This window comes from Schistocerca americana, chromosome 5 (genome assembly GCF_021461395.2).
Source record: "Schistocerca americana isolate TAMUIC-IGC-003095 chromosome 5, iqSchAmer2.1, whole genome shotgun sequence".
In the NCBI taxonomy this organism is placed as follows: Eukaryota; Metazoa; Arthropoda; class Insecta; order Orthoptera; family Acrididae; genus Schistocerca; species Schistocerca americana.
Genome location: NC_060123.1, coordinates 201,895,490 through 201,919,014, shown reverse-complemented (window position 1 = coordinate 201,919,014; position 23,525 = coordinate 201,895,490). Strand labels below are relative to the sequence as shown.

The 23,525-nt window shown below is 42.8% G+C and overlaps 1 protein-coding gene across 2 annotated transcripts in view; it reads left to right on the top strand.

Annotated features, from left to right (window-relative positions):
• LOC124615917 (aromatic-L-amino-acid decarboxylase) overlaps window positions 1-23,525 on the top strand; it is a 220,179-nt gene that overhangs the window by 22,691 nt on the left and 173,963 nt on the right. The window contains exon 1 of one of the 2 annotated variants that reach the window (XM_047144097.1): window positions 9,545-9,738. The exons of the other annotated variant lie outside the window; for it this stretch is intronic. The gene's annotated coding sequence lies outside the window, so the exon portion shown is untranslated. Of the gene's footprint in view, window positions 1-9,544; window positions 9,739-23,525 lie in introns of those variants that run through there. 2 annotated transcript variants of the gene reach the window in all.

The window sequence follows — 23,525 nt, the reverse complement described above, 5'->3', positions numbered from 1 at the left end:
CGCAAACTTTGCTGACTGGTCAGTTTATTTACTCACATTAGTTTTAAAAATTTAAGATTGTAATGTGATTTTTACTGTAACTTAGAGCACATTCATCGGATTTACAAACTACGTTTTACCTGTTTATTTTACAACTGCCGGTGGCAGAACACGGAACTAAACCTCGTTTACGTGCAGACGTGACCGAAGGCGCCCGACAATACTAAACAATACCCGAATGAGCCAGGCCGCTCGGCGCTGTGCAGTCAAGTCATACTGATACTGTAGTATATCACAACTGATGCCTATTCTTGGCGCCTGCTGAAATGTATAGTTACCCCGAAAATATACGTTATCGGAGAGTACGATCAGATGAAAAAGTATTAATAAATAAGGTAGTTCAGTTCTGCCGATAAATACGTAAAAGCTCGTTAGAAAGAGCTGTGGTGAGAGCAGTAGCTGCAGTACAAAAATGTTCAGCCCTTAAATGGATTAAAGGTATTGCGTGCACTTATTATGCACCATATAGCTACACAGACCCTAATGCTTTACATGTTAACTATTTGATTATGAAACAAATTTGATTTTACCACACTGGCCTGTAAAATTACATAACAGCAAATCCAGTTCTGTGTTTGTTCGTCTGTATTTAGGTATTAGTTCATTTTCATTTCTTATGCTCTCCTATAAATTTAAGTATTAATACCGAACGTGTTTTTTTTTTTATCTGCTACACATTAAAGTTATTAGATCGTAAAACGACAGTTTAATTTTGAACGCATCTCAGTAAAATTACGTATTAATTTCTATTGTTTGACACGCTCGCTTCAATTTTTAGATTGTAACAAAAATTCATTTTCTTTTTCAACGGTTTCGTGTAAAATAACATACTAAAGTGATCCGTTGTCTCTTACACGCTCTGCTGAATTTTTAGGCCATAAAAGAAATTTACTTTCCTTGTGTTCGTTTCTGTTGTCTTTCAACAGAAGAATGTGTTAACACAATGAAGTTTTAAGTTTGTTTTATCCGTTGCCGTACACCAAGTTTAGTTCAGGAACCATATTACATTTTGATTGAGCGCGACTAGACCGCTGACGCGTCCTCCACAACAACGAATAACAGATTACGGACACAGATTACAGCGCTCCCACCCAAAACGGCAATTGTGAAGTAATCGGGTAATAGTTTTTATTTAAAACATCTTTTTTTGGGGAGGGGGTGTTGCATATCATATGGTGTGCCTAGGGGCGCAAAATTTTTAAATCCGCCCCTGACAGTGAGCAGTTGTCATCTCGTTTTTGATGTGACACCTTATGTTTTGGTTTTGTTAATGTTTACTACACATTGCCGCTGTATATAATTTATCTTTTAAATTTTACACCGCCCCTTTGTGCAGAGCGCACATTTAAAGTGCGGGTGAACACTACTCTCTCCCGTACCTTCTCCCAAGAAAACGGGGTACCCCAGGGCTCCGTGCTAAGTGTTGTACCGTTTGCCATTGCCATAAATCCAATTATGGATTGTCTCCTTCCTGATGTTTCGGGCTCCCTCTTTGTGGACGATTGTGCGATCTACTACAGCTCTCAACGGACCAGCCTTCTTGAACGTCGTCTTCAAGGATGTCTCGATCGCCTCCACTCTTGGAGCATCGAAACCGGCTTCCGCTTTTCTCCCAGTAAGACCGTTTGTGTTAATTTCTGGCGTCGTAAGGAGTTTCTTCCGCCTTCCTTACATCTAGACCTTCCGTTCGCGGACGTCGCTAAATTCTTGGGTCTTATGTTCGACAGAAAGCTGTGCTGGTCCTCCCACGTTTCCTATCTTTCGGCTCGCTGTCTGCGATCCCTCAACACCCTCCGTGTCCTGAATGGCACCTCCTGGGGAGCGGACAGAGTGGTCCTTCTCCGCCTCTATCACGCCTTAGTGCGCTCGAAATTGGACTATGGCAGCATAGTTTACTCCTCTGCTTGACCGTCTATTCTTTGGCGTCTCGACTCTATCCACCACCGTGGATTACGTTTAGTGTCTGGAGCTTTTTACACCAGCCCTGTGGAAAGCCTTTATGCTGAGACTGCTGAACCTCCGCTGTCCAATCGGCGAGCTGTCCTTCTGAGTCGTTATGTTAGCCATCTGTCTTCCATGCCTGCAAATCCGGCCCACGACATTTTTTTCGACGCCTCCTTGGATTTAGGGTATGCTGGCCGCCCTTCCTCTCTACTACCACCGGGAGTCCGCTTCCGTCAACTGCTACATTTTCTTTTCCTTCCACTTTCCTAAAACTTTCTTGAAAACTTGGGGTTCAGCACCGCCTTGGCTCCGGCCCCGGACCTGCCTGCTCCGTGACCTTTGTCAGTTTCCCAAGGATGATACCCCTTCTCTTGTTTATCGTTGGGTATTTGCTGCTTTCTGCGCACAAATGGAGGATGCCACATTTATTTACACTGATGGCTCAAAAACATCGTTTGGTGTTGGGAGTGCCTATATTGTTGGTGACACCCCAAATTGATTTTGTCTTCCCGACCAGTGTTGGGTTTTTACTGCGGAGCTGTACACTGTTCTCCAGGCTGTCCAATACATCCAACGCCATCCGCAGATACAATATATTATATTCTCAGATTAACTCAGCTCTCTCCTCAGTCTCCAAGCTCTCTACCCTGTCCACCCTCTGGTCCACCGGATTCAGGATTGCTTCCACTTGCTCCACTTGGGGGGCGTCTCTGTGGCGTTCCTCTGGATCCCAGGACAAGTTGGTACCTGTGGAAATGAGGCGGCCGATATAGTGGCCAAGGCTGCAGTCTCTCTTCTTCGGCCAGCTATTCGCATGATTCCCTTCGCCGATCTACGGAATTTTTTATGTCGTCGTGTTGCTCTTTTATGGCATGCACATTGGTCGACACTTCCCAGTAATAAATTGCGGGAAGTGAAATCTCTTCCCTGTGCTTGGACCTCTTCCTCCTGAACTCGTCGTCGGGAGGAGGTAATTTTAACTAGACTCCGGATGGGGCACTGTCTTTTTAGCCATCGACATCTGTTAAGTGGCGATCCTCCCCCACTCTGTCCCCACTGCTCTCAGCTGTGGACGGTGAGACACCTTTTACTTGAGTGCCCCTATTGTACTCCGTTACGCGCCCGTCTACAGCTGTCGCCTGATATATCTTCCATTTTAGCTGATGACACGCGATCGGCCGATCGTGTTCTCGAGTTCATTAGCGCCAGTGAGATGACGTCAGTTATTTGAAGCTCTTTTTGGGGACAAATAACCCCCCTTCTATAGTGGTTTTTTAAGCTTTCCTTATGTTCTTGGTTTCCCCACTTTTTTGAGTTTTGCTCCCATTGCTGCTGGTTTCCAGTTTCGTTTTCTTAGCTTTTCCTAAGTCACAGACCAAGCGCTAATAACCGTAGCAGATTTCAGCCCTAAAACCTTAACAAAAAAAACGCCCCTTTGTTATGTAGTTGACACTGTCATTATTGTTGTTGTGTGTACACAGGGCTTGAAGATAGCGTAGTGAAAACACGAAACTGGTCGCACAAATAAATTGAGTTAAAAATGTAGACGGCTGAATATGTTTAATTTTAATTTTTACATTGGACCTTGAAGAGGACTGTGACGAAAAATAAGAGGACGAAGCTGCAAAAGTCACAGCAGAACTGTATGTCGCACTCGCAAAGCTCGTCAGCACCAAAACAGCCAGAAGAAAGTTCCGCAAGCACAGGAGAAAAGGGCGAATTGGAATTCCAAAACCACACATCAATGATGCAAATGCCCGTAACAAGAAAACGTGGTGCCGAAGCCATAAAACATGGACTACGGAGCAATTGAACAAAGTAGTTTCGTCGGATAAGTATTGTTGCTCACTGTTTCCAAGTTTACGCCAAGAGACTGAAATATGGCGGGGGTTCGGTGAAGATATGGGCAGCCATATCGTGGTATTTCAGGGGTCCTGTGCATACTCTGCAAGATCACATGACTGCTAAGGATTAAGAGACCATTTTAGCTGTCAAAGACGCCAAGGCCGCAATTCACACAGCTCGCATCGTCCTAGATTGGTTTCGTCAGCGCACGGAGGAATTGTTGCAGCCATTTCGCCATGGCTGCCCTGCAGTTCATATTTATTTCATTCCTAAGTCAGACATGCCAACTCTCCTGATTTAAGCAGGAGACTCCTGATTTTTCCTTCTTCCTACCGATCTCCCGACCGTGAAGACCGATCTCCCGATTTTCAGAGCAGTTTCAATACCTTCCTTACTATTTGAAAATCCTGCCCCTTCGATATATTGGTGGATTACAATGTATGGCTGCTACTTGTCTACGTTAACTTGGAAGATTCGTGCGGTGGCTGTCAGGAGCGGCAGCAGGCGTAGCTCGCGCTTCATATCTACAAGGAAGTAAGGAACTTACCGTTGGCAGCGTTCGGAGATAAATGAATATCTTTCAACCAGTGCCAATTTCCTCCACTTCTGGTAGCATCAGTGCAATCGTAAAGTTATTGTGGACAAGGAGTAGTCTATAGTCGTTCCAAGCGAAGTGATTAGCGTTGTTCTTTCTACAAGGAAGTGTTGCCAAGTTGAGGGATTTCCTCCTAAATTTAGGGGGAATTAAGCTGCCTGGGGGAAATTAGAGGGATAAATGTTTCAGGTGGGAAAAATATTTAGGGTTACTACCCTCCCCTCCACCACTCGACAATTTCATTGTTGACTCGTTGGCCCCCTTTTACCGCCGCCCCCCCCCCCCCCTCGCTTACCCGACAGTGTGACAAATTATTTAGGGTAATTTGGAAGTGCTATATAGGGGGAAACGGTGCACCAGGGTTGGTATCACTGCTACATGACCATTGTCTAGAACGTAGGACCATTGTGTTCTCGGTTCTGCTGCTCGATTTGTGTACTCTGTAGTTGTTGTTGTTGGCTGCATATCATGGATCTGTTGATTATTTTTTGTTCAGGAAGGTGAAGAAATAATGTGTAGTGTTCAGAAACGTATATAAGGAAGAATTTCCATGTTTAAGAGAATCGAAGAAGGGACAAACAAGCGCATTTTGTAGTGTATGTAGATGTGACTTTTCAGTGGCTCATGGCGGGAAATGCGGCATTCTTAAACACGTGCAAACTAAAAAACACAATGAGTGTGTCCATTGTGTAGGACGGAACCAGAAACTTCGCGTGTAAACCCCAAAATGTAGATTCTGTGATGAATGCCGAGGCTTTATTTACCTCATTTATTGTAGAGCGGCCGGCCGCGGTGGTCTAGCGGTTCTAGGCGCTCAGTCCGGAACCGCGCGACTGCTACGGTCGCAGGTTCGAATCCTGCCTCGGGCATGAATGTGTGGATGTGTGTGATGTCTTTAGGTTAGTTAGGTTTAAGTAGTTCTAAGTTCTAGGGGACTGATGACCACAGATGTTAAGTCCCATAGTGCTCAGAGCCATATTGTAGAGCTTCGGAAAATGTTTCTCGATTCTGAAATTGCGAAACAATATGGGTGTGCCAGGTACAGGTACTGAATTATTGCAACTTTTTCAGGGATGTGTTGTAATTCACAATAGTACAGCGCTAAAATTCTCCTGATTTTTCACTTTTGAAAGTTGGCATGTCTGCTAAGTGATTTAGGTTGCTGTATTCCCGTCTTTCCATGAACATTTTTTTACTGTCTCCTTTCATCGAACAGTTGACGTATTTCTTCTGTTGCCCATGGTTTATTCGGCTTATCTTCTTTGTGCCCATGTCTCACTGTCCAACATCTGTGACTGCCGTTTTTAAAGATGTCTACAGTACTCCTCTTCAGCTGTATACCTGGTGTACATTGGTTCACTGGGAGAATAATTCTACGTTAAGTGTAGTTCGTCTATAAAGGAGACCGCCTACGGAACACTAAATCAACCCATCATTGAGTACTACTAAAGTTTTTGGGCTCCCTATCAGGTCGGATTAAAGGAAGACATCGAATCATTTCGGATGCGTGCTGCTAGGCCGGTTATCGGTGCGTTCGATCAACACTCTAGTATTACAGCAATGCTTGGAGAGCTCAAATGGGAACCCCTTGAAAGAAGGTGACAGTTATCTCGCGCAAGACTATTGAGAAAATTTAGAGAACCCGCATTTACGGTTGACTGCAATAAGTGTCCACGGCCGCCATCTGCTTTCCACATAAGGTCCATGAGGATAAGACACGATATTAGGGCTCGTATTGAGGCTTATAGACTGTCGTTTTTCTCTCGCTTTGTTTCTTGAATTGAACAAGAAAGGGAATAACTAGTAGTAGTAAAAGGCACCCACCGCCATGTACCGTGTGGTGCCAGGCGGGATATGGCCGTAGATGTAGAACCTTACTCTAGGATTATAAATATGTGAATGTAGCTAGCCACGCATCCCCCTCATATCTGGTGGTGAAATGGACCAGTGGGTAGCCCGTCATAATCGTAACACACAAGCATGAACACAGGAAGATGGTGTGCTGAACTGTAGAAAAGAAGCAAAACAGAAACAGCTAACGGTGCAAGTTCAAGATATGCAACGTCGCTAGAATGGCGTTGGCGCTGTCGTGGTTGAGCAGTCACGGTATTGGATAAGTGGGAGATCTGTGTTCAAATCTCCTTCATGCCCCACCCCCTTTTTTTTTACAAAATTATGAACTTTCCGTTCCGTCATTACAGTGCCTGTTCTCTTTCTGTAGTCTTGGTAATTATCATACTACACACTGCTAATTAGAATATGAGTCATGTGGTAAGGATATATTACCGTCGCAACTAAATGTAATGAATAGTGAGAGCAAGCCAGATGCCGCTTAGACTTATCACAAAATGAAAACAACAAATAATCGGGTATGAACTATGTTAGAACAAAGGATTCAACGGAACGCAAGAGTCATAACATGTGGTACTTATGTAGAACAAACAGGCGACACGAACGTCTAGAGGTCCCTTCACTCACTGTTGCAGGCGGACGTCACACCACGACACAGACACAAATTTCAATACAGCGAACAGACTCGTCAGTGGTCGTACGGACTATTCATAATATCGGGAAAAAGTGGGTCACGAAGGAGCTTTTAACATGGATCTCCCCCTTCGCAGCCCAACGCCGTGACCACCCAACGACGACGTTACGACTATTCACTTCCGCTCGATGTTGCAGATGTTGAGCTTGTACCGTTCACTGTTTCTATTTCACTTCTTTTTCACAGTTCAGTATGCTTTCTTCTTGTTTTCATACTTGTGTGTTCAGTTTTTGACGCCAGCTTACCACTAAATCTGACAGATGTGCAACGGGAGTTTCCGTTGTAAGAAATGATTCCAAACTGAGACTGCTTCTCAAGAACACCTCACACCACATACTAAGGTAAACAAGTATCAACGATCCGAAAATAATGTGCATATTGTAAAGTATGTATGTAGAACTGTAAACGGATCCTAGCCAAGGCTCGACATACGTTATGTCCCAAGAATAATGGGGATGTAACCCTTGTGCGCAATTTCTGGTTAGGTCACTTCACAAGGATAATCATAAATTTAAAAATTACTGGATCGCCACCAGCCGAACCCCTTCCTAACAATTAAGAAAAGACCGAACTGGAAATTATCAGTTTAATTAAATTAAGAATTTAATTATAAGAATGAAATTTTTGTAAAGAAACTAACAAGATGAACAGCATTGTATGTCGTATATATAAAAAAAAAAAACTAGGGATTGGAAAATTAATTTGAAAACTGGCATCAATGAGAAAGATGAACGGAGAGTTTATCTTTTATGTAGCACATTTATTTCTTTACTGAATTTGATGCACATCCTATCAATACACATGACTGGTGCCTGAATAAAAAAGTTAAACTAAATAATTCGCAAAAAATTGTAGAATCGCGCAATTAAAAAGGAAAAACACACAAAAGGGAAGTGGAACACACTAATTCAGTCATTCCATCTGCATACCCATAACTGTCCGAAAGGAACGAAGCGACTTCCACACTTTTAATTTCAACCACCATCTTCGCCGATTTTTAACAAAATAATTATGCCACATTCCGAAAACACATAAGTACACATGCTTCAGTTAAGCTGAAGTTCTTAAATATGCCATGAATTTAACATAGGGAAGTTCTAATTCGGCCTACTTCCTATCAGCAGAAAACTCTCTAGGAGCTACGAACTGTACTCGCCAACCGCTAGCTACAGTGTGTCCTTTCTCTACCGAACTTCGCCTAACTACCTCTGCACGGAAGTTACCAGAGGGGTAGGCTTCCGCCACCAACCTGACAAACCAACCTCAGACTAAAAGGGGTAAACCCCTCTGTCCAGGTACTGGGATCCTAAGTTGGTCATCCAGTGCTATTCTCCAAATGAGAAGCAAACGTCACCTGTTCCTAGCACACGACAACCACTCAGCGTCCCCACAAAAGAATCCCAAAACCACACTTAAAAACACTGTCACATTCAAGCACACATAGGGTAGGGTGAAGGAAAAAAACGTAATAAATACATGTCATGATTTCCTATGAAACACCAAAAAATCAAACATATCATTAAATAAGCCTTAGGTTCCAGAATGAGATTTTCACTCTGCAGCGGAGTGTGCGCTGATATGAAACTTCCTGGCAGATTAAAACTGTGTGCCCGACCGAGACTCGAACTCGGGACCTTTGCCTTTCGCGGGCAAGTGCTCTACCAAATGAGCTACCGAAGCACGACTCACGGCCGGTACCCACAGCCTCACTTCTGCCAGTATCTCGTCTCCTACCTTCCAAACTTTACAGAAGTTCTCCTGCGAACCTTGCAGAACTAGCACTCCTGAAAGAAAGGATATAGCGGAGACATGGCTTAGCCACAGCCTGGGGGCACTTGCCCGCGAAAGGCAAAGGTCCCGAGTTCGAGTCTCGGTCGGGCACACAGTTTTAATCTGCCAGGAAGTTTCAAGCCTTAGTTTGTTTCCTCAGTCTTTCTGGGAGAGTTAATAAATTAAACCGCAATCAGGCGATGGACGGAATGGGATGCACAGAATCCAGTGAGACGAGCGTCTATGAAACGACTCCACACAGACGTTTCATCATATATACATTACAAACACAAAAAGTCATTAGCCACACATGTTTTGCGAACTGGAGAAAGAAGCAAAGAGGGGTTATGATCGGGACGGGAGGAGCGACCGACTACTTGCTGCGGTGTGTTGATGCGTGTGTAGAATGATTACGTGTTTCCGCCGGGTGTAGTTGCTCCGTCGCTCGTGTTTGGTCATCAGCAGCAATCTGTGATACTTGAGATAAACGTATCAGTTTAACTCGTGCATATTTATTTCTCAGTTTTAATCAGCGGCGCATGTCGCGCCATTTATCGCGCAGTTAATCACACAGTCTGCAGGCGGCCTTCACTGGATATGAAACTGGTTCGCCCGATGTTGGCCTCGTATGACCGTGGCGATCGCCCGCATATCTGCCGACCTCGGTGTCTGAGGGCAGTGCTTTGCGCCATTTGGATATCAGAAGTTGGAGCTGATAAGTAAACACGAGATATATATAAGTAGCGGAGTCGGCGCTGAACGGGTCGCGGGTGCTGTCAGCTCCAGCTGTTCATTCAGAAGGGAGTAAATTGACTCCCCTGTCTCTCTCTCTCTCTCTCTCTCTCTCTCTCTCTCTCTCTCTCTCTCTCTTGCGCGCGCGGGTAATAACTCCGGAAATCTATTCCGGGAACCGAGTCAGTGACTTTTTCGTCCGTTGAAAGTCCAAAGGCATCATAAGTGGCATCCAAGGATTTGGACACATCTCAGGCGACCCCGTTCGGTAAGTTTCAAGCATCAGTCAGGCAGCTTTTGAGAGGTCACAGTAAAGAATTCGCATGTATATTTCGTATGAAAGCTTCTTAAAGCATAAAATTATTAGGAATGAGTATTGACACTTGTTCACGATCACATTGTACTGACAACATAATAAGCGACGTCTGTTCGATGTGTTGCTGTAGATATTGTCAGCAAATGTGTAGAATAAGTGTGTGACTGCTGTTCTCGTGTTTAGAGTTATTCCGGGGAAGCAAGAAGTTTGACGTGTGTAAAGCACCCAAGAATTTAAATCGTCTGCTCCGTGAGTTTTCCGGTTAATTACTTTTCTGTCGAAATTTGTATACAGAACTGATATTTTTCAAGGTTATTTATCCGTGTAGCGGCAGGGGGTTCTGATTTAGTTCTTATTGTTTACCAACCAACATCACTCCATGTGATGGGTTCTCTCTTTAGACAATTCTCGATGAGGTGTGTTCAATGTTTGAAAAAAATAGCGGTACCATCTGCTTTGACGTTTCCTCCACTCTGACGCTTCTTTTTATTTTGACACTTCTGAGTAAACAGAATCATTTTATAAGGGGCACTCGAAGGATCAGTTTTTTTCAGCTAGATTCCAACGACATGGAACTGGAGGCAAGGGGTTTCCGTATCTCCAACGGGAAAAAAATCCAAAGCTGTTCACACAAGTTCCGGTAAGGTCATGATCTTGTTCTTTTACTGCAGGGGACATATCGTCGTAGAGTTCTTCGTCCGAGGAACCACGATCCATGCGCAGTGTGTAACCTCCCCCTCACTTATCGACCTTAATGACAGTGAAAAATTAAAGCGCGTGTACCTAAAGGAAATTTGGGAAAAGCAATCGTCACCGAAGTTAATCTGTCGGTAAAGAGGGAGGAAAGGGTTACATCTAAATGAAAGGAAAAATGCAAATGAAACTGGTGGAAATTAATTTTGAAAAGGGGTAAAGTTAATAAAGAAAGTAAATGTGCGGTCGTTACGTTAACAATTAATTGGCGTTAATTAGATATTTGAGATTTGGGGAAAATTACGGTCGCCAGTCCTATGGACAACTACTATAATAACTGAAAATGAAAGATTAATGCACATATAATTAGCACTAAAAGCGTGGCCACTGAAGGTTGACGCGTGTTGTGTGAAAACTGAATGTTTGTCAGAAGTAATAAATTTCGCTACACTCTAACTTAATTTAGTAAAAGAATTAATAAAACCGGAAAATTGAAACTTAATTAGTGACTGATATTAATAGTGAACTTTGTTACTGAAGCGCTACGAAATTCAATAAAATAATTCAGCCTTGGGCTACCTCAACAATAATTTCAAAAGCTACTTGAATCTACACAATTTAGAAATAAGAGATTTAACTTTGAACTTGAATTAAATGATTCTGAACAATTAACAATAGTAAAATTTAGTATGTACCAAGCTGAGCTGCAGTCACAGGTAAGCTAAAATATGGTAGCAAAACTTGCACTCTTAATTTGTGCTTGTGTAATCTAAATATTGTAGCCAGCTATGGATACTTTAACTTTGAAATTAAAGCAGTGAAATGGAATGATATTACTTTAATGCTGGCGTTTGAATTTCAACGACACTCGGGTTCATTCCGGAACAGGAAGGGACCCTGCTTGGTAATGCAATTGGGACAATGAGCAACAAAGGTTCATGATAAGTTGCTGTAATTTTGTGAAGCAAATGGAACAGTTTGAAAAGCTGAGGTCTGCTATATAGTTGTAAAACTTTAGCTGCTTTCAGTCTTCCTTGTTGGTTGATTGGAGGTTTGAAATCGTCGAACGAGGAGGTGGCGACAGTCACTCATTGTCGGCCGTCGCTGTTGCAGAAGCTGGATGTTGGCGCGCCTTCTTCTCGACGCGGTCACCAGGCGAAACTGGCTCTTGACGTGCGCCAGCAAATGCTTCCAATCCGCGACACCTTGTCAGAAAGTATCATAGCAAGTTGAGCGCAATTACAGGCTGCCAAACCCCGAAAGCCCGGCAACTCGCGGGAGCGTCACACAACACTCCTGCTCCACCGCCCTACTCCAGCCAGACTCCCTCTGCCCGCGCTCCACGCGGCAGAGTTAACACTCCCAAAGATCCTAAACACTTTGATTCTCCACACGACCTATCGATGTAATCGTTCGATAGCGTAGATTTCCCTAGGCAAGACCTAGCGTACAAGTACAAACAATATTTACAAAACAAACCAATTATATATATATTGTAAAACAATTTCAATATATAATGACACCGAAATGTCATATCTTCAGGTAATAAAATAAGGAAACAATTTATAGTACAATAGATGGAAATAGGATGATATGCATTTCCGGCGTTACAAGTGCTATGAAGACCCTTTTCATAAACTGCGACGCACCATTAAGTCAGAACGCCCAGGTTGTCATCCACGGCACCCTTACAGCGCAGCAGTACGTCGACGATATTCCACACCTCGTTTTGTTGCCCTTAAAGGCAAGCTAGCCTGGGCTTACATTTCAGCATGATCATGCCCGCCCGCCTACGGCAACAGTTTCTGCTGGTTTTCTTCATGTTTACCAAATCCTTGGGCAGCAAGATCACCGGATCTCTCACCAATCCAGAATGTTTGATGCGTTATGAGCAGGGACCTCAACCCAGCATGGGATTTTGACTAACGCCCAATTGCCGGCCGCGGTGGTCTAGCGGTTCTAGGCGCGCAGTCCGGAACCGCGCGACTGCTACGGTCGCAGGTTCGAATCCTGCCTCGGGCATGGATGTGTGTGATGTCCTTAGGTTGGTTAGGTTTAAGTAGTTCTAAGTTCTAGGGGACTGATGACCACAGTAGTTAAGTCCCATAGTGCTCAGAGCCATTTTGAACGCCCAATTGGACAGGATTTGGGACACTATCCTACAGGAGGACATCCAAAACTCTATAAATCAATGCCAAGCCGAATAACTGCATGCATAAGAGTCAGAGGCGGACAAACACGTTATCGAACTGACAAGTTTGTGAAGCTCTCTCTCTTGAATAAATTATGCAATTTTTCTAAAATTGTAGTCATTGTTTTGTCTGTACATATACGTCACATATACCTATTTCTGTCCCCCTTGGGTAATTCTTTCGAGGTGCGTCTTTTTCTTCCTTACTGTTTTCAAAAATGCCGAATAACTAATACGGAATTTGTGTACGACCTGGTTCTAGAGTGTATGGTGGACGATATTCTATTTCTAGAGTACTAGATTAAAGTGTTAAATCGTGGTTTCGCTAAACTGCGCGAGACTAACGTTGTCTTCCCAGCAGCCATGTCTCACCTGGACGTGCAAATAAACAGAGTGAATGGAGCAGAAGATATTATTGATTTGGTAGACCGAAGTCCTTCACCAAACCAACGCAGAATTTCTGCACGTATAGGTGTTCCACATACAAGAATGTGGTGGACATTACTTTATCTGTATGTGTTATGTCCTTAGGTTAGTTAGGTTTAAGTACTAAGTTCTAGGGTTCAAATGGCTCTGAGCACTATGGGACTCAACTGCTGAGGTCATTAGTGCCCTAGAACTTAGAATTACTTAAACCTAACTAACCTAAGGACATCACACACATCCATGCCCGAGGCAGGATTCGAACCTGCGACCGTAGCAGTCCCGCGGTTCCGGACTGCAGCGCCTAGAACCGCACGTCCACCGCGGCCGGCCTAAGTTCTAGGGGACTGATGGCCTCAGATGTTAAGTCCCATAGTGCTCAGAGCCATTTGAACCATTCTTGAACACTTATTACGTGTACTGTTTAATCCGAATTAATCAATGCGACTAACTCATAAAATATTTACTATTGTTCCTGAAACATTCTGTATTATGAACGGAAATAAAGAATCTGTTACTGCCTCCTAATGTTGTTTAGTAATCAGCCGTTAAGGATCAGATAGGACATACCTGAACTCACTCCATAGAAATGTGGTTTCCGAAATTTTTAAAAAGACTTTTACAGTCCTTTCTTTCCATAGTAGCTCAGCACATAGACTTCTGTGTTGTAATTTAGAAACATAGAAGAGAATAACTGAATAAGTGTGTGTCGCTCTCGTATAAGAAGTCATGTGCGTAAAATGTGAAAAAGGAAAAACGTCGGCACATCTAACCAATAATATACCTTTCTCGTTACAACTATGTTATAATACTGTACATAACTATTCTCGGAGAATACTAGACACTATTCGCGTTTAAAATTCTTTTCCGTACGAAATTTTAATGTTCATTGTCCTGTTAAGTCAGCGACAAATCAGCTGACTGGGTGGGTAGTTTGTTTTTGTGTAGTACTATTTCCCTGAATTACGGGTGGGATGTGTGTGTAAATCGCCAGAAGCCAAAAGCGGCTGTGGCTTTGGGCAAAAAATGCATTTCTATCTTTCTCATAGAGTGGAATCGCGCATTTGGTGCAACGCCAGCTTCGGAAAGGTTTATTCTGAGATGCGGTTTGACCCACAAATATTGAAATGGTGTCAAAGATGGGTGCTGCGCTTTGTAAGTACATTGCACCGTTTTTTTTTTTTTTTTTGTGCAGCTCATTGCGTTTCAGTGGCATCTCATACCACAAATGTGGGTGCACCATGGTTTTCGCTATAGTGATGTGCATGACATAACCACTTCGAATGTCTCAAGTTACTGAGATTATCCTCGCTCAGTTATTCGTCTGCAACAAATGGTACACTAGTCGTATAGTTAACACAAAGCTTCATTAAGCTTCGCTGATCGTGAGAAAATTGCCGTAAAATCTTGTCGCTTTTACGATACAGAGTTCGTCCATATTGCAACTTTTACAACAGAGCCTTCAAGACAGTTCAGAATTAATTATGTACTCAATGTTTTATTTGCGGCCTCGTTAACCAGTATTACTTAATGTCGTAGAACCAGCCTGCGCTGAGCAGAGAGAGTGAGTCTGCATTGAGTGGTATGCATCAGGCCAAGTCTTGGAACTATATCCAAGGGCTACTTAGCAACATTTTGGGGCAGAAGGGCCTGAGGAGCGCGCGCATTCCTTTGCTGAAAAAGGAATGCTTCCCACTTGACATGAAATTGGTGTCCTTCCATAACTAAAAAACTTTACTCCTACCACAAGTACATTTTAGTCTGTTACCGTTTTCAATCATTTCTTGCTCACGCAATAACATAACATTTTAATAGCCAGCTGAAGAGGCTTGGCTGGGTAGTTCAGTTGGTATTCTCCAGCAAATGCAAGTTTCCACATTAGAGTCCCACGGCACTAGATACTTTTACTCTTTCAGGAAGTTTTGAAAACAGCACACTCTACGCTGCAGAGTGGAAGAAACGTTCTAGGTAGATATTGAAAAGGCAACAGGGAGAGAGTTAGATAACCTAAATTCTTTTCAGTCTAACACCTCCGCCTGGTTTTGAGCACCATGAGAAGCGACTGAATTCTTTTGATGTATCTCTTTACTTTTCCGTATACTCACAGACTAAATAACTTCGCGCTTAGATTCAGTTAAGAATCTGCTGTCGGTGGCTGCAATAGTATTAGCAATGAAATCTTTCCTGACTGACGTGACCAGATTTACTATTTAGGCGGGTGGTTGTCAGAATGGTTACGCGCGTCCGGACACTTCATCCCAGCGCTCTCTCAGAAAGCAGTAAATTGGTTAAATAATTTTTCTCAGTTCTGTTGGTGTAGAAACCTGTGATGGAGTGTCTTTCCATTATGCGCCGAACGAAGCAACATCTTGAGACAGTTCTCACTTTTTAGAATGGAAATAGTTTCTCAGAAATTCAATGAAATTACAAACCACCAAAATTGCACCCAAGTTTGTTGTATTTAAATGGCGGCAAGTTTCAGACTTTAGTCCATTTTCAAGCCATCCACTTAAGTCCTACCACAACACCATTTCTCGGAAACGTTGCACTGCTAGCGAAAAAATAAGTCGCATCTACATGGTGCTATCAAATGACTTTCCTCGGTGTAAACGGCTCCAAAGTTGACTTGAGATAAGAGAGATGATCGTATTCAGACAACCAATAAGATTTCGTACTTCGTGTGGCGTGTTGCTTATCGTGCAGGACTATCCGCATGCACTGATACGAATGATAGCAGAAGAGCTGAACACGTGAAACATTTACACACTAGCTAGGCAATATACAACAGTATGTACCGCAAAGCAAGAGCAAAAATAGTGTCATGGGATTGCAAAAAAGAAACAAAAAGACTGCTGATGGCTAAATACTGGGGTGGCGCTGGCTGCGAGAGCGGGGATGAGCGGAGTTGAGGATGCAGCGACTATACTGGTGTTGAAAATTAAAGCAACAAGCGGAAATGTAGCATGCTTGCGTGTATTTTGCCACAAAACAGTATAAACAGGTGATGGAAAAGTAGAAACGATGTAAAGAACGCAGAACTTAAAGCAACTGTAACATGTATAATGGTAGACAAAAAAGGTTCTTAGTTTTTTCCTGAATTTGCACACACGGGTAACTCCAAAATATTTCTGTTTGCTGATGACACTAGCATGGTAGTAAACAATGTTGTGTGCAACATTGGCTCGGTTTCAAATAATGCAGTTCATGATCTAAGTTCATGGCTTGTAGAAAATAAACTGACGCTAAATCACACTAAAAATCAGTTTTTACAATTTCTAACACACAATTCAACAAAACCTAACGTTTTAATTTCACAGAATGGGAATATGATTAGTGAAACTGAACAGTTCAAATTTCTAGGTGTTCAAATAGATAGTAAGCTCTCGTGGAAAGCCCACGTTCAGGATCTTGTTTAAAGAATGCTGCCAATTTTACTATACTACTGAAGTGAGTGAGCGTTGGACAGGAAAATTAGTCTACTTTGCTTATTTTCATTCGCTTATGTCGTATGGTATTATATTTTAGAGTAAACATTCCCATTCTAAAAGGATATTTTTGGCTCAGAAACGGGCGGTTCGAGCAACAAGTGGTGTAAGTTGGTGAACCTCTTGTCGACTCCCTTCACTAGTTCGCGTATTCTGACACAGGCCTCTCATTATACATATTCTTTACTGTCATTTCTTGTTAATAATATTAGCTTATTCCCAAGAATACGCTGCTTTCACTCGGTTAATACTTAACTGAAATCAAATCTGCATTTGGATCGGACTTCCTTAACTCTTGTACATAAAGGTGTGCAATATACTGCTGCATCCATTTTCAATAAGCTACCACTCGAATTTAAAAATCTTGGCAGTAATCCACGCTCTTTCAAATCGAAACTGAAGAGCTTCCTCATGGGTCACTCCTTCTCTTCTGTCCAGGAGTTCTTTGAAAAAATTGAGCTGTTTCTTGTTGTGTTGTTGATTGCGTTTACTTGAACTTACGGACTGTTGTTTTACGGGTTTATAAACATTTATTTTTATCTATTATTACTTTTATGTTGTAATTTAGCCGGCCGCGGTGGTCTAGCGGTTCTAGGCGCTCAGTCCGGAACCGCGCGACTGCTACGGTCGCAGGATCGAATCCTGCCTCGGGCATGGATGTGTATGATGTCCTTAGGTTAGTTAAGTTTATGTAGTTCTAAGTTCTAGGGGACTGATGACCACAGATGTTAAGTCCCATAGTGCTCAGAGCCATTTGAACCATTGAACCATGTTGTAATTTCATGTATTGACACTTTCCATGACCTTGGAGATTTGCTCCTCAGTTTGATCCTACGGAACATGACGTATAAATAAATAAATAAATAATAAATAAATAAATAAATAAATTCCGACAACTGGTTTAATACAGCAATACCGGCTTGACAGCGACGGGGCATGCTGTGAATAATGCCATCAATCTCATGTTAAGGCAATAATGCCCCTCCTTACTGCAGAGTTGCTCACTAGTCTAGAAGAGTGGTTGGTAGATGTTTGCGTGATGCAACCAGTCTCCCTAGTGCATACCAGACATACTCCATGGGATTCAAATCGTGAGAGCGAGCATGCCAGCCATGTGTGCAATAAATGAAGTTTCCCAGGAAACGTCAACCACCCGTGCTCTCTGAGGTCGAGCATTATTGTCTGTCATTATGAAGTCTGGACCAACAGCACCTCACAACAACCGCTCGTGATATCTAAAAATCTCGTCACGATAACCGACAGCAGTTACACCTTGCTTAGTCATCCGTAAAGTTTCCTGAAGAGGTGTTTGATTGGTCAACACAATCCTTGCCCACGCCACGAGGGATCCTTCTCGATATCGGTCTCTTTCCACAAGGTTTGGGTCCCCAAATCGTGTTACACATTCCCTCCAGGTGCGAAGCGCTCGTGAATCACTCTCCAGACCAAATTGGTGTGGGAAGCACATTGGCCTCATGTCAGACCGTCCAGGTGGCATGTTGACGACTCCACTCTAGACATTCCCATCTGTGAAGACGTCAGAGGTACACATACAGCAGGTCCCCGACAGTAAAAGCCACTCCGGCGAAGCCTTCTGCACACCGTTTGCCTCGGTGTAACATATCCATTGGATGCTCAGAGGTCAGACGCCAGTTGCCATGCAGTACTAAGGCGGTACCGTCGTGCCCTTACAACCAAATAACGGTCCTGTCTTCTGAAGTCGCACGTGGCCGGTCCTACCCTGGTCTTCAGGATATAGTTTGGTCTCTCTAAACTGTAGCCACATTCGAGAAACAACAAAACAGTTCACATTAACCCATAGGGCCACACCAGTTTGCGACTCTCCTGCTTCCATCCTTCCTACGGCCCTCGACCGCAGAATCTGGTAGGCCTATTCTTTGTGACCTACTGCAGTGTATGGGACTGTGTATAGAGAGATTGTGGATGTGGGACTACCCGGAAAACACCATCCCGTTTTGTAGGTGCCCTTACGTCATCTTTGGCTTGTTTTCCCTTGACCAGAATGCTGTCTTCCGTGCAGAACACGATCGTACGTACATCTGTTGACGGTTTGTATGATTATATCATGAATGAGACACTGGTGAACGAAACAACGGTTTGTTGCTTTAATTTTGGCACCTGTCTACATACTGTATTTAAGCGAGCACCTGCACTAAAATACCAACCTGGGATCACCTTACTGACGGTCCGTGTCACCTACTGCTCCACGGTCAATGCAAGAAACTTTTTGAGGTGCGCGTTTAGAAGAACTGCATGGGGAGACAGGAGAGGGCTAGTGATGTTTCCCACCAAAAAATTAGTTGGAAACAATATAACTTATTTACGACTAATGTTCTTACACTGGTTCCTGTAAATTATACTAAGCAACAGAGCAAGAAGCCTTAGCAATCATTAATGACGCCAGATTAGTGTCCAACTTTCCGATACACTCCTATATAAAAAAAAAAAGACTTTATAGCCACAAACTATAGCGGAGTGATATTGCTAATATTTCCAACCATTGTTCCTTAGTTGCTACATGATTTAAGCTTATCACGTGGGTAAGAATAAACACTGTTTATCGTTTGAACCTGATATTTATTATTTCCAATGAAACATGTTTCACCAATTTGTGTTAGACATCGTCACGGTGCCAGAACTAGATATTCTCTCTGCAGCGGAGTGTGCGCTGATATGAAACTCCCTGGCAGATTAAAACTGTGTGCCGGACCGAGACTCGAACTCGGGACCTTTGCAAAGGTCCCGAGTTCGAGTCTCGGTCCGACATATAGTTTTAATCTGGCAGGAAGTTTCATCGTCACCGTGTCTTATATTCTTTTAATGTACTTACATAAGCCCTAGCTGAATACAGCAGAAGTCAGCAGTTACTGTTCCACACTTCCGTTCAGTGAAAATTTTTCACCTACTGCTTACATGAGCCAATGGGCACACGAAAAGAACAAGAAGCTTGAAAACCACTGACCCTGCCTAACATAAATTGGTGAAACATGTCAGTTTGTGAAAAAACCGAGCGAGGTGATGCAATGGTTGGCACACTGGGCTCGCATTCAGGACTACTGTTCAAAACCTGCGTCCGACCATCCTGATCTAAAATTTTAGAAAACATCACCAGCGATCTATAAAAATTAAAATTTAAAGATTAAAAACAGTCTTGATCGCAACTTTTTATTTTTGAGTGACCGGTTTTGATTCTATTTAAGAACCATCTTCAGAACAGCAGTTATTCCAGCGTCGAGGATCGGCGCAACTTGCTCCATGGAGTCCACCCACCGTTCTGGAGTCTGAAGATGGTTCTTAAATAGAATCGAAACCGGTCACTCCAATGAAAATAAAAAGTTGCGATCAGGACGGTTTCTAATCTTTACATCCTGATTAAGGATTTCCGTGATTTACCTATATCGCTCTGGGAAAACTCCGGGATGGCTGTTTTGAAAGGACTCGACAGAGTTCCTTCCCTAATCCGAGAATTTGCTCAGTCACCAATGACATCGTCGTCGACGGGACGTAACACATTAATATCCTCCTCTATCAGTTGTGAAAGACAGGTAATACTTGCAAAAGCAAAAATTATCTACAGTTTCATCATATCTAGGGTACGGCTTTTAACGTAAACAAATATTTTTTGCTTATAGATAAGAAACGATAAGATGGAAATTGCCGAAACAGCACACTTCAGTCATATACGAAATGCTGTTTCACATAAAAATATACCTTTTTGTAATATTATACGTAAATAAATATTTTAAATAATTCTGCTAAAACACAATTTGTCACTTTTCTTTGTTATAATTTTCAAATATAACAAAGCTCTCGTCCATTATCATATGAGACTGAAATCTGAATGAACTTCACTCGTAAAGGTATTGCGCAGTGAATGACCTCAACTACACGTGCTGCCACGCTATCTGAAAGGGAATCCCTTATTTATTATGTGGATGGCTGATGCAATGTACACAACAATCAAATTCCTCGTCTTGTTTAAAGCAGAACATTTGTACAGAAAGTATCTTCAGTGAAGTGAATAGCGATGTAATATCGAAAGTACAGTGTTCGCTTCCGTTTGGAACAATATGTTACTGAATTTAGTGGCATTTTTATAAGTGATGGAAAAATTCTATTCTGTCAAAGATATGGGGAATCAGTAAATGCGGACTAGCGTTATCAAGTTAGGGTTAGGTTAGTGGTGTTTAACGTCCCGTCGACAACGAGGCCATTAGAGACGGAGCGCAAGCTCGGGTTAGGGAAGGATGGGGAAGGAAATCGGCCGTGCCCTTTCAAAGGAACCATCCCGGCATTTGCCTGCAACGATTTAGGGAAATCACGAAAAACCTAAATCAGGATGGCCGGAGACGGGATTGAACCGTCGTCTTCCCGAATGCGAGTCCAGTATGCTAACCACTGCGCCACCTCGCTCGGTCGTTATCAAGTCTGGCAGCATTTAGCAGGTAGTAAATATAGAATGGCAGCTTCACGTACAACTTCTAGAAAAGTCCCTTCAGGTGAGAAAGCTTCCTTTTCACATACCATAGTTTCAATAAGTTCATAACACTTTTCTTTCACGTGATTCTCCTTTATACAAACGGAGAAGTCGCCCCAATGTCTTGTGCTATTTTTATAAATTATGTATCACAGATATATGTATCAGAATATAATAGATTGTTGGTAAACACTGCTTGTTAAACTACATGCCGGAATATGTATTACATGCATAAAGACGTGAGTTTTCAGCAAAACAATAAAAGTAGCAGCAGCATACAAATTCAGACTTTGATCCTGATATTTAAATGTATTTACGTTTGTTTTAATTTATTAACGATGGAACTGCTTGATGTTTTCGCATACAAAATACTAAATATTGGACGAACAAATGAACGTAGCTGAAAAACAAGCATAGCAGTGAAAAGTTGAGTGATTTTCCATGTTATCTAATGTATCATGCATATGTATAGTGTGAAATTGTTTTCAAGTATTGGAAAACGAAAGGGTGTGAATCTGGGTAACGACACTGCTAAGGTGGGTCAAGTACGTTTCACAAAATTTTTGCAGGGACTCACGTAATAATGACGTAGTGGCGCTGTGAAGATGTCCCTAAACGATGTTAGGCATTTGTCGATCGCTATAGTGCCAAACTGGTGTCCATGGATGTGTTACTCCTCTTCCCGAACAGGCCATGAAAGCCCAACGGTACTGACCGGCTGCCGTGTCATCCTCAGACCACAAGGGTCACCGGATACGGATATGGAGGGGCATGTGGTCGGCACACAGCTCTTCCGTCCGTATGTCAGTTTCCGAGACCGGAGCCGCTACTTCTCAGTCAAGTAGCTCCTCAGTTTTCCTCACTAAGGCTGAGTGCACCCCGCTTACCAACAGCGCTCGGCAGACCGGATGGTCACCCGTCCAAGTGCTAGCCTAGTCCGACAGCCCTTAACTTCGGTGATCTGGGGGAACCGGTGTTACGACTGTGGCAAGGCCGTTGGCTTATGGATGTGTTAGTGAGAGGAAAACCTCGCTGTTGTAGCGAGCGCTCTTTGCAGGTATGTGTTTGTGGTTGCGCAACATGGGGAAAAAATTGTGACAAGGGAGAATGTTAATGTTGTTGCTCATCGTTCCACTCGCATCAGTTTAAGACGTCCTCTTATGTTCCTGCCCAACCACACACTCGCAAATCGTTACATATTCGGAAACGAACACCCAAATATTTATTTCATCCTTCCTTCTCTAATTAGACGGAAATGGTTGAATCAGAACATACTTGTATCACATTTATAACGAAGTCCCAGACTGTGTTCACACACACACACACACACACACACACACACACACACACACACACACACACACACACCCTAAATGAATAATCGAAATGCACACAGTCGACACAAGGGAAGTTCACTCGCTCTCGCAAAAGTCGATAGGCACAGCCCACTAGTGACTTTACAATTGCAATAAGTAATGTCAAGTGTAGTTGGACTCTGTGAAGGCTAAAATAGCCGATGGCCATCTTGCTCGTGGTCATTCGGCTGTACGAAGTGCAGCAGGAAAGACGTACGTATGAGCGGAGATTAGGTCACAGGTCCGTAGTGCCCGGAAAATTTATAAGTATGGTACGAAACCGGGGACTTACTGTTTTCGGGCACGTCAGTAGCGAATACGTGGCAATCCTCCGGCGAGTTCGTGTGAACTCAATAATTCACATGTTAGTTAACGTGGTATGCCACTCTTGTTTTTGTTGTATTTTAAAGCTTTCGAACAGTCGTTACCTTACTTCGATACAGAAAGACAACAATAAGCTCTGTATCTTGTTTAAAACAAAAAACTTGAGTGTACTGTGAACACTATTTTTTATTCCTCGCAAATTAATTTCCTGACTACACATTCTTTTTATTATAGATTGAGTGATTAATTAACAAGGAAAATTGTGACTAAAGCGTTTCGTTGGCCCTTAGACATTAGCGTAGCCAAACAAAAAAAGAACCAACAACGTATTCTAGAACCTTCAGCAACAATGAAAACTAGCTTTATGTTCAGCGTATTTCAATCTGTAATTCATGCAGTCGCACGTTTGGGCTTAGGAGTAACAAACAGAAAGTGCACAGTATTTTATTTCGGCCTATACAGGGCGATACCACAATGATATAAACTCTCTGTGATATATCAATCTGAGGTAAGGGAACTTAGTCCGGAAACGACAGAGTCGAAATTTATAACCGAAGATCGTCCTGATACCTCTGGCAGTGAACCTCTTCTGCTGCAAGCTCTTTACTTTCCATATTTGAGGATTAAGTAGTATGGACAAAAAAAGCAAAACTTGTCAATAAACATGGGCTGTAAAATGCAATTTTTAATACCTATGAGCACTATGCTGCTGTGAAAGACATGCCTTCTACTGATCGAGCGCTCATAGATCTTAAGATACGCATTTTGAA